Consider the following 12,417-nt stretch of genomic DNA (forward strand, 5'->3'; position numbering starts at 1 on the left):
ATGAATTTCTTAATTTTTTCCAACAATTTACAAGAAACTAATGACGTGGGTTTCCCACAAGAGATGGTGGGGATGGGATAAAAAGAAATGGTATGTACCTTTCTGCATACACTTCTTTTGTACAGCTTACACCTTTGGAACCATGTTATAATATTTTACATATCCAAAAAAAGGAATAATAATGGGTGAAGGGAACCCAAAATTAGTAACAAAGATAACCAAATAAACCTAACTATATTTCCAGTAAATAACCATACTCTAGAGGAAGAAAAAGAACCAAGTAACTTGGAACACAATATTCTGTACAGCCCAACTATCTATAAGCCTACGTTGAACCATTGTTAATTGGTTTGTTTTACAAAATGATATAGGTTAGTCATTCTGAAAATAATTTCTGGGTATTCTAGGGTTGAACAAATAAGTAAATATATCGAGAATAATGAAAGCCATGTTTCTCACTGCCAGAGAAGTGAATTAAAATATGGGAAGGGCAAAGACTGAAATCAATCCTGTGATGTTGGACCAGAATTGGGGCTATCATTATGAACTCTTGGTGTTTTTTTGTTTTGTTTTGTTTTTTGTTTTAATTATTATGTTATGTTAATCACCATATATTACATCATTAGTTTGTGATGTAGTGTTCCATGATTCATTGTTTGCGTATAACACCCAGTGCTCCAAGCAGAATGTGCCCTCTTCAATACCCATCACGAGGCTAACCCATCCTCCCACCCCCCTCCCCTCTAGAACCCTCAGTTTGTTTTCAGAGTCCATCGTCTCTCATGGTTCGTCTCCCCCTCCGATTCCCCCCCCCTTCATTCTTCCCCTCCTGCTATCTTTTTTTTTAACATATAAGGTTTGTTTCAGAGGTACAGATCTGTGATTCAACAGTCTTGCACAATTCACAGCGCTCACCATAGCACATACCCTCCCCAATGTCTATCACCCAGCCACCCCATCCCTTTCACCCCCCCACCACTCCAGCAACACTCAGTTTGTTTCCTGAGATTAAGAATTCCTCATATCAGTGAGGACATATGATACATGTCTTTTTCTGATTGACTTATTTCGCTCAGCATAACACCCTCTAGTTCCATCCACGTCGTTGCAAATGGCAAGATCTCATTCCTTTTGATGGCTGCATAATATTCCATTGTGTATATATACCACTTCTTCTTTATCCATTCATCTGTCGATGGACATCTTGGCTCTTTCCACAGTTTGGCTATTGTGGACATTTCTGCTATAAACATCGGGGTGCACGTACCCCTTCGGATCCCTACATTTGTATCTTTGGGGTAAATACCCAGTAGTGCAATTGCTGGATCATATGGTAGCTCTATTTTCAACTTTTTGAGGAACCTCCATACTGTTTTCCAGAGTGGCTGCACCAGCTTGCATTCCCACCAACAGTGTAGGAGGGTTCCCCTTTACCCCCTCCTTCTTAATCTGAGTTGTGGGTTGCGGCAAAAAATAAAAAATAAATAAATAATAAAAGCTTAAAAATACTGGTATAAAACATTTATTACTAGGGTTTCAAATTTTAAACCTTACTCGGCTTATTATTAGAGCAAATTAATATTAATGCCTTTCACAAAGGAGTAATTTTATTTTATAAAACTACTTACTTCTGAAAGTTCAAAGGCAATATTAGAAGTGTCTTTATTTTTATATTCAAATAGCAAAAAAAGGAACTCTTGGGTGCTATTTTTCCCTGAGCATAGAAACAAGTATGCCCAACATTCTGCCTAACTATTAGAGTTATTGGCAGCTATCTGGTGACAAGTTGGAAAGATGTGAGCTGAGGAAGGAGAGAGAAATGTGTTCTGCAGTACATATAAGACAATACTTTGAGAAACTTCCAGAAGTAACTGGGAGTACATTAAGATGGTTTTTTACCATACTATTTCAGATAATACGTAAAAGTATATTTTGCAGTCCCCAATTGATAAGGCTAGAGATATATGGAATATACCTTTGCCCTTTGAACTGGAATAAACTTGACCAGAAGAGGAAGTTAGATATCTTTATGTCCTTCAAGAAATGTCTTTCTAGTTTTAGTTGTCTAATAAGACTAGTTTTCTAATCAGAAATGAGTGCTACCTTTTGTCAATTCTTATCTATTGTGATTGTCATATTTTTTCTTATTGGATCTTTTGATATGTTGCATTGTTTAAAAAGGTTTCCTAATACTAAGGCATTCTTGCACTTACAGGATGAACCCTACATAATCACAATGGATGATTCTTCTAATGGTGAAAAACGGAGACATTTGTATTTTGAGCTTTCAGTTATATTCATAAGTTAAACTGGTCTATAATTTTCCTTTCAGCCGTCTTTGTTAGGTTTGGATACAAGTTTCTGGCTGGTTTCATAAAATAAGTTGGGTATCTTCCATCTCACAATGTTTGGTAACAATTTGCATAGCATAGAATCTACAGGAAAATCTCCCAGGCACATAGGATTTTACAAAAAATGTTGCTAAATAGTTTATCCAATATTTATTCTTCCATTATTCATTACTAAGAGAATCCTGATTTTGACCAGGATGTACTCATTAAAAATCCTTCATTTCCCAGCCTCTTATGTAGCTTAGAGATGGCCATATGACTTATGACCATGAACCTTACAGAGTGAAAGCAAAGCTGTACTTAAAAAAAAATTTATATTCTTAAACCTTTATTAAAAAACAGAAAAAGGATAAAAATTTACATAAGTAGTCAAATCAAATACAGAAAAACATGATTAAAGGATAAATTTAAGATGAACAGAACAAAGAACTTCACTTTCATTGACTTTTGCCTATAGGGCCCCAAATACACAGACTCCTCACTGCCGCTCAGATTTCATATCTTACATCATCTCCCTTGCTCTAGATATGCTAGCATTCTTGCTGTTCCTCAAATACGTCAACCCTATGCTGTTCCTATGGCTTTAGCCATTCTGTTTCCTTTGCCCAAGATGCTCTTCCTGCAGACATCTGCCTGGCTTGCCCCCTCTCTTCATGGTGCTTTCTGCTCCTTTGAGCGAACTTTTCTAACCACCGCATCTGAAACCGCAGGCCCATTCACTCTGCCCTCTTACTTCACTTCATTTTTATTCACAGCACTTGTCATTTCATTCAAGAAGTTCTCTACCAGAGTTCTTTCCTACTTTTAGGGACCAGATGGTTCCTATATAAACTATTTCAGAGTAATAAAAAGCCATCCAGTTCATTTCACTCAGCAAGAATAACCAAAACCTGACTGGGGCAGTGTTCTCAAAAAAGGAAAAGGCATTCTTACAAGCCAATTTTATTTGTGAATAGATGCAAAAATCCTAAATGCTATACATATATTTACCCCAGGTAATGTGTACAGCATATTCTAAGACTTTAGATAGAAAAAATGGGCAAGTCATCCCAATAAGTATGACCTTTCATCAAAGTTGTGTGAAAAAATTTTCCTGCTGTGATCAAAACTCACAATGGCAAACACTGGAAAAGATATATAAAAAGTACCCTCCCGACAGGTGGAGGGAAAAAAGAATGCAACCGAGGCCACTAAAACACACACACACACACACACACACACACACACACACCTTTTACAAATGTCAGACCTTGTTTTTCAAGTATGGGTAGCAAGACAAAGAAAACTCAGAATGTACCTACATACACTTTGCAAAATGATTTAACTTCAGGCCTTAGAAGAAAGTGTTTTGCATTTCAAGTTAAATATAAAGCCTGTAACCATCAATGACTCAGAGCAGTCGAGTAGATCTGCAAATAACAGCTTTTCTGTGTAGGAAAAACAGTGTTTTCTCTCTGCAGGTGTAGAAAAGTCCCATGTAAGTTGTGTAAGGCATTATTTTATGCATGCATTAAGAATACTGACTTTATAGTACTTTGTATAAGAAACTGAAAGAAGGGTTCATAATGTGAAGGTTTATTTAAAGTGTATCGGAGTTCCTTCATTATAAACAGTACTCCTAAAAGCATGCTTACCATATCCTTCAAGTTTTACTATATATCTATCTTCATATTGGTACATATTAAATTTCCCATTTTCAAGATGGCTTTTTTTGTGGATCTAAAAACAATTGTCTTTTTCTCAGCTCTGCTCAGAAAGCATTTCTTTAAATTTTTCCTTCAATTTCTCAAAATAAATCATATTTTCATCATATCACTGACACTGATGTAGACTTCCGAGTACTTTCTTGCTCCAGTTTCTGATTTATCCGTTGCCTTACATGTATTTAGGAGCTATACTCAGAAGGCACAGGAGTTTACTCACTGAGTTTCTTTTCCACTCTCCAACCTACCAGCCACCACATCTGCCAAAGTAATGTTCTACTTTCTCACCACAGCGATTCTAAAACAATGGGTTGAATAGCTGCATGCAAAATTTCTTGACAAGAATTACATTTCAAATTTAATTTCTTTTTGGCTGGCTGGATTCTAATCATTTTAGCTTAAAAACCAAAATAGAACAAATGTTTACTCAAATTTATTTCTTTCTCATTTATGAATTGATCTGAAAGATTTGTTACTAAAATAAATCTACTATCTAGCAGGCCAAATGATGTCATTCATATTTTAGAGGCATAAAATTAATCAAGCATTGCAAACCTATCTTTATGTAAACTCAAAGATGAATAACTTTTTCTATGGAATCATGGACTTATGTTTAAACAGGACCTGAGGTATAAAAAGATGTGTTAGAAAAACCAAAGAAGCTTCTGCAGTAATAGTGTTTCTTTGTGTCTCCAAAGACTGGACAACATGGGTATTAGGCTAATAATATAAACAAATAAAGTAAGTTCAAATTATGTCAGTATTTAACTGAAGTGTGAGCTTTCTTTTGACTAGAGGTTTTCATTTTATTCTCAGAACTAAGACAAGTCAATGGAACAACTCTGATACAGAAAATCTCTGAGCTTTTATTTAAGCATAAAAAGGTCTCTTACATATTGGCCCTAGAAGATACACTCACAGCAATTTCCTCAAGAAAATGAACACAAGAATGGTTTTATGAGATATAACTAGCTACAATTTTCTTCCCCAAAAGCAATTTTTAGTTTTCTTTGCTAACACTGTGTCTACAAGGAACCTAAACAGTCAGTCAATTCAGTCAAAAATGTATTCTATTCAAGTGAAGAAAAAAAACTATGGATTGTCTGACATTATGCAGACCAAGCTGAATGACTGTATATTCACTTTCAACTACTTGTTTTCCCAACATGCTTACAGAGCCTAAAGAGGGGCCAAATGAGGTTCCTAGATCATAGTGTTATATTTTAAAGGAGACTAGCACTTGTTTACTATTTCCATTAAAGGCATGATTAGGGAAATGAGTCTATGTTGTCTAATAAGAAGATTTACAGTGTGTTCAAAATTTACATCATTACAGAGATGTTTAAAAAGTGTTTAATAGCTGATGTATGCTATTATGTTTTTTTCCTATTTTAATTTGCATAATATACCTCATTGATTGAGCTGTGATCTGGAAGACAGTCTTAAATGTGGTCAACTGACAGTTTAAGTTACGAACAGAGATTTCACTAAGAAAGTTTGGCTTAAAGAGCCTGGACAAAACCAAGAAACCTCTCCCTGATTTTTTTCCTGTTGTTATCCAGTGTCTTTTTTCCCTGTACATTATAAGCAACCTCAAGTCAGGTACCTTTCTGCCAGCACAGGCCCATCCTCGTACAAAATGAAAATTTCTGAGTGTTCATTTTGTGGGAAAGAGCCAGAATCACAAATCACTTAGGCAGAAAAACAGGCAGGTGTATAGGAAGAGTCATTAAAGTAAAGAGATGGGTCATATGAAAGAGGGATGTCTGAAAAAGCATGTGAGGGCTCTCTTTATAAATATGAAGAGGACTGATTAGGCATAAGGAATTAGGCTTCTGTGTGATTCAAAAAAGGAATGCACGCCAATCTAATATAAAAGGGCTTCCTAACATTTAGAACTGTCAAAGATAAAAGGAAAGACTATCTCTCAGTCACTAGAAGTGTCCAAGAAGAGGCTAGAAGATCAGCTGGCAGGAAACCATAGAAGGTCTTTGAGCATAGCCTAGGATGTCTTCAGGTTCCTTCTAGCCATAAAAGTCTATAAAGATGAATCACTCCTAATGATCAACAGAGGTGAAGCAGACATTTAAAGGAACCAAGAGGCAGTTGACCTCACCTCCATTGGGGAGGTTCAATATTATAATGGGGATCCTGGGTTTTCCTATCACAGACCAGGCCAAACTATTTACAGCCCCCAAATTCACCTCAGCCAATCTGAACTTCACCTGTAACAGAGCAGAATTTACCATGGACTCAGGGTAATAATGAAAAGGAAAGGGATGTGCTGGAAGGCTGGATGTGCTAAGGAGTAGTGGCCCCGGCTAAGAAAGAAAAAGTTAAATAAAGTATAGAAGAAAAGGTATTATAAGAAAAAGGAAAAAGACTTCCTTCCCACTCATGAAATCAGAGAATAACAGGTGAAGAGTTAGTAAATGGGCCCATGTGTAGCTAAGGCAGTCAAAATACACAATGCTACCAACAGACTCTAGAAGAGAAGTAGAACCACACTGAGGATTGTGGCATGAACACTCAGCTGTGCTCCATCCAGGATGCTTAAGAGAAAATAGTCTTCTTGTACTCAGGAATGTTTTTTTCCAGCTCTTCTGAGGTACAACTGACAAATAAAATTGGAAGATATTTAAAGTATGCAATGTGATAATTTGATATACCTATACATTGTGAAAGGGTTCTCCCATAAAGTTAATTAACACATCCATCACCTCACTTATTGGATACAAACTTTCACCGAGAAGATGAATAAGGTCTGAGAATCTAATGTATAACATGGTGACTATAGTTGATAACATTGTGTTATATAATTGAAATTTTATAAGAAAATAGAGCTTAAAAAAAAGTAAATATGTATTCGGCAATCTTAATCCAATTAGCAATGGATCAATAAGATTAAGAATTTGATGGTAAATGTGAAAGTTTGCTAGCTTCATTTATCAAGCAGTAATTAATAACTTTGCATTAATAAAATATGTTAATACAAATACAATTGTGTGGTTAGAGTGTCTTTCCTGTGTGTCAAATATTCCCAGAAGTCCTAAAAAAGAGGAAGTTTCCAAAGCCAGCAACTTTCCATGAAACTATTTAGTTAGCTAAGAAAACATGTGATATAATGCTCCAACCCAGATGTTTCAGACCATATTAGAAAAGGCATTCTGACCCTCAAGATCATGTTCCAGTACCAGAAACACAATTTAGACGTATCCGGGAAACTTTCGTCCTGTGGTCAGATCTCTGCAAACTCAGCAACTCCAAACAGTCTACAACAAAACACCAACAACAGATTCCATGATCCCTATTTCAAGTTTCTGCAGAAATCATATTAATTTAATAACAGAAAACAACAACAAAGACTACTTCTCTTAACTGTGAGCCCTTCCAGGGCAGGAACTATGTTCGATTCGCCTTGTCATCTTGTGTCCAGTAGAAGGTCTCCATTAAATAAGGATTATTGATTGAAAGTCATTTACTGATTGAAGGAAACAATGTCTTAGAGCTTACAAATAGAATATCCAATGCAGTTACCTAGTGTGAGAGAACCAGTGACCTGTCATGTAAACAAAATCAGAAAATCTTTGTGGAAGTCTCCTGGCCAAAAAATGTACTACAACCAAACTCTCACTCTACCTTGAAGCTCTCTTTCTAGAGCAAAACACCAAAAGCCCCACACTAGGCCTGACCCCAATCCTCTAAATTTCTACCTGCTTCTAAAAGGTTCCCCATCAGACAAGAAGTTATAACTGTACTCCCATATTTATGTTCTACTCAAGACTGTGGTTTTCAGGAGTCTGAAAGGATATAAACACATAAGTATTTATTTGAGGGATGGACCATATTGTCAAATGCAAAGGGTTTCTACTAGCTAAGGCCAGTTCCCAACAACTATAGTCCTTGGTCATAATAAACCTTATTACTAAGATCCTTATATTCAACAAAAGATCACTATTTTTGGCAGATGGTACAATTAGCAATAACGGGTTCATTCTTTCCTTCATAATAAAACATGTATGTCACAGTCAAACAAACAAATCATATGAAATATGTTAACCTCAGGATCCCTAGCCAAATGAGCTCAGGTAAGGATATTTATTTTCTGGAAGAATCTGTTTTCTTTACTCCTAGGGATGAGCCATTTATCTGTAGCACACAAACCCCAGATTCATAGCCAGACAAAAGCATTTAGAATATCGTATCTCAGGAATCAATGTGTCATGGCTGTTAATTCCAGTAAGCTAGGAAAGATTGGGGAAATAAGACCTAAAAGGTACTTAATTGCTAGGGTTCTGTAAGTCTGGCCAAAAAGAGTATCCAAAGGGCAATAAGCAAAAAGCACCAGGGGTCCAAGTAGGAGAACAGGCCAACTGAGAATCTAATCATCTAATAGTTTATGTATGTATCCCGCAAACTTTTTTGAATACTTATTACATATCAAAAATTGTATTGGATATTGGGGATGAAGCTATTATCAGGACATGGGCCTCACAATGATTATGATAAAGATAATGATAGGTATGTACAAAGTACAAAAGTGATACAAAAGAGGGAGTGATCAAGGAAGTAACATAGTCTAGTGGGAAACAAAAATTTTTAGAATGAGAGAGATCAGAATTCAAACTCTACTTTCCACCACTTACTAGCTCAGTTCCTCCACATGTAAAGTGGAAATAATAGTGGGGCTAACTATCTTAAATGACTTTTGTGAGGACTAACTAGATAACACTTGTAAAATGTCTAGTACTTTGCCTGGTAGATATACTACGTTATTGCTTTAAAAATCATTATTACTGACTTGCTGAGGGAAAGGTCACAGAAGGTTTCATGGGACAGGTAGTATTCAAACTAAGTCTTAAAGAATGAATTGGAGTTCACCCGGTGAACAAGTCAAGGAAAAGCTTTCCAGACAGAGACAACGGCATATGCAAGGGCCCAGATTCTCCAGTTCCAGAGGAATAGAAAAAGGTGATCTCCATTTGAAGGCAAGAACAATGGGAGTGAGAAAGCCCCATCCAGGTTAAGACAAGAAGAGAGAAAAAGCACTTCCAGAAAAGATCAGGGTTAAACAAGGTGTCTTTACTGAAGAATAGTGGCTCCACCAGGCACAAAACACAGATGGGGTAGAGTGGGAGACGAGGTTCTCATTCTGAGAGAGCTGCCAAAAAGAAAGCACTGCTACAGTAGAATCATCTTAGGTGAGCACTTCCACCCCTAACAGTAACTGGCCACAGATCTGGAGTGATTAGAGAGTGGCCAAAATGCCAACACTACCTCCTCCAGCAACCATATGAAACTCAGCAGTGGTGGGGACACAGGGTGGTGTATGCTGAAAATATAAACTATAAAGCTCAAAAGAATGAAGAATAGGCTCCAGTCAGTATAATCAATCAAAATCTACTGCCATATGAACAAATTAGAATTTAGTGACAAATTCACTAGAGTCAGTGTTGCAGTGTAAATAGCATAGATCTAATTAGTTCCAAAGTAACAACAAACACCAAAGAAAGTTTCCCAGTATAAATCCCACATAAAATATTAAGCTATTTATTTTATACACACAGGTACGTACACACACACACACACACACACACACACCCTATACCAAATTTAGCACTATTACAAACAAAGCTATATCAGACCCAAAAAATAGGATACCACTATTCCACCATTTGGGGTCTAAGGACCCCAAATTTCTAAACAATTTACAAGCATTAAAATCTCACAAGTCTCAGAATGATTCCATTTTACCTGTACAGAAAATTTCAGATGAAATGTGTTTGCCCTTGGTAATGAAAAAGAACCCAAACTTTACTATTAGACCAAGGTTCCAATTCCCCACCAGTGACGTAACATATCTGGTCTCAGCTTCCTCATATGCGAAGTATATACACAGATGATGTTTATATACTCACATGGCAGAATTGTTATAAGGATAGGATATAATGTATGTAAAGTACTGCTACACTGTAAGCTCTAAATAAATGGAAGTTTTTATTATTATTATGAAACTCCGTCAAAACCCAATGGATGGTAGCATCAGAAAATTATTTTATCAGTCAGTAGCAATCTCTCAGTCTAATGCTCCAAATATTGTTCTACATGGGTTCCAAGATACAAATTGTCATCTAATTAGCTCATAGCTAGCTTAGAATACAATTACAAGAGCTTGCTCTAAATGTATGCAGCTGACTTGTTGAGGGAATGGCTTGCTGGAGTAGCCCATACACAATTAGTTCTATGTTAAATTCTGAATTCTACAGGCACTCAAATATCACCTTTATAAGAATTTTATTTTTTAAATAGGTAACGCTGAGTATCAGGCAGAATGTTTTAGACTAGCAAGGGCCAAATCATCTCTCAAAATATTACTAGTTTACATATTACCTTAACAACTGATCAAAACGGAATAATATGTAAATAGTTAAGATTTTCAGAGAAAGGAGGTATCTGTATCCACAGATTTATTTACTTGGTGAGTTTTCAAAACCTTGCAATGGAACTGTAAAAACAATGTGATTAAAATCGATAGAGCACATCATTTGCTGATACTGTTGCCCAAGAAAAGGCAGTAAGCCTTAGGCATGTTATTACTAGATTACACAATTTCACTGACAGGTTCAAGATTTTAAAAAGCAACTGAGAACAGAGAGGATTCTTTTGGAGGGGGGAGAAGAAATTTTTTTCTTCAATTAAAAAGAAATTTTTTATGAGGAAGATTTAAAATGTACTCTATAACACATAAAAAATTAATATTAAATTTTCCTTGATTTCCTAAAATATAAATAAAGCTACTTTTGTTTAACAATACTATATCCAACCACATATCAACTTAACAAATACTAGAAATAATTTAGGGAATAGTGATTGTAAGATTATATTTTTGCAAAGTCCATATAAAAGAATATGAGAGTCCAAAAATATGAGTTTCCAAACCTCTTCTGCAAAAATGAGCAATGATTCTCTTTTCATGTCTTAGTGATGAAATGATAAACTTTTAAATCAGATCTTCAAACTCAAAGAATGCTATTTTCATGGTATGTTTTTTATTCAGATAGTAAACTGACATGTTTAGTCAGTAGACATAAATTCATTTGATAGAAAGTGACCAAATAAAACTGAACTTAAAATCAGCAAGTCCTTTTACCTTACTGAGATCTACTACATTACAAACAGAAAATTCGAAAGTTTTGAATTGCTTTGTAGTGCAAATTCCACAGTAGAAACATCCTTATGTAGCTAAGGAAAGCTGATAGAACCAAACATGTAGTTTTATGCTTAGGGTAGAAAAAAATGTTGACTAGAAGTGAGATATTTTAATCATGAATCCTAGTAGGAAATGAGAAGTTAGGCTCATAGAAAGAAATAAATTGACCCAGGCACTAGGTCTACATTTACTAGCTTTTACCAAGTAAACAGTACAGTCTATTCAAGGGAGTTTAGATCTTTAGACCTACAACAGAAGTAGATTATTTGGGAAAACAAACAAACAAACAAACAAACAACCTACAAAACACCATACATTTTCTTGTCACTAATGTACATACATACTTACATAAATACACAATAACTTTATGTTCTAAATAGATAACTATTGAAATAGCTTAATTAACTGAATAATATAAAATTTTCCTCAGTTCTTTCCTCTCCCTCAACCTCTGTATTCAACTATGACAAGTCCATTCTACTTTAAAACAATTTCAAATCCATTCAATTTTCTCCATTCCAAATGTCCACATCAATATCATCTCTTACCTGGATTAATGCAAGAGCTTGCTAACGGGTCACCCTGATTCCAAGTCAGCCCTCTCAACCAAAGCATTTCCCTCACTATACCCAGGGTGTTCTTTCTAATATTCAAATCTGATCATGTTTCCCCCCAACAAAAATCACTTCAGTGGTTCCCAACAGCACAGTGTCCTTAACACAACAAACAGGAGCCTATGTGATGTGGCTCTGGTGTACCTCTTCATTTCCAACCTAAAGTTTTCTAACCTACAAAACTTCTTTCATTTCCTACAATCCTTTACCTTCTTTACATCTTCCTTCATGCACTCTCAGCCAGGAACCCTCTTTCCCATTCTTCCCTTCATCATTATAATTCCTACTCTTCCCGTAGATCTCAACTTAGACATCATCTCCTCTCAAATTTTCTTGATATCTTGAATCAAGTTCAGTTGAATGTCTGCTAATCTCTTTAATGCACTATACTTGCTCTATCACACTCTGAATCGTACTTGGTCATTTATTTGTCTGTATCCCTCACTATACCCAAGTTCCCTGAATGCAGGGATGGCATCTGTATTCCCAGCTATTGTTTACCTGGCAAGAGAATGACAAAAGGAAGTGTGCTTTTTATA

General features: G+C 35.8%; 1 protein-coding gene across 6 annotated transcripts in view; it reads right to left on the reverse strand.

Annotated features, from left to right (window-relative positions):
* Window positions 1-12,417, reverse strand: part of STK33 (serine/threonine kinase 33) — a 146,360-nt gene that overhangs the window by 72,097 nt on the left and 61,846 nt on the right. The window lies entirely within an intron of this gene.

This window comes from Zalophus californianus, chromosome 11, assembly GCF_009762305.2.
Source record: "Zalophus californianus isolate mZalCal1 chromosome 11, mZalCal1.pri.v2, whole genome shotgun sequence".
NCBI classification, from domain to species: Eukaryota; Metazoa; Chordata; class Mammalia; order Carnivora; family Otariidae; genus Zalophus; species Zalophus californianus.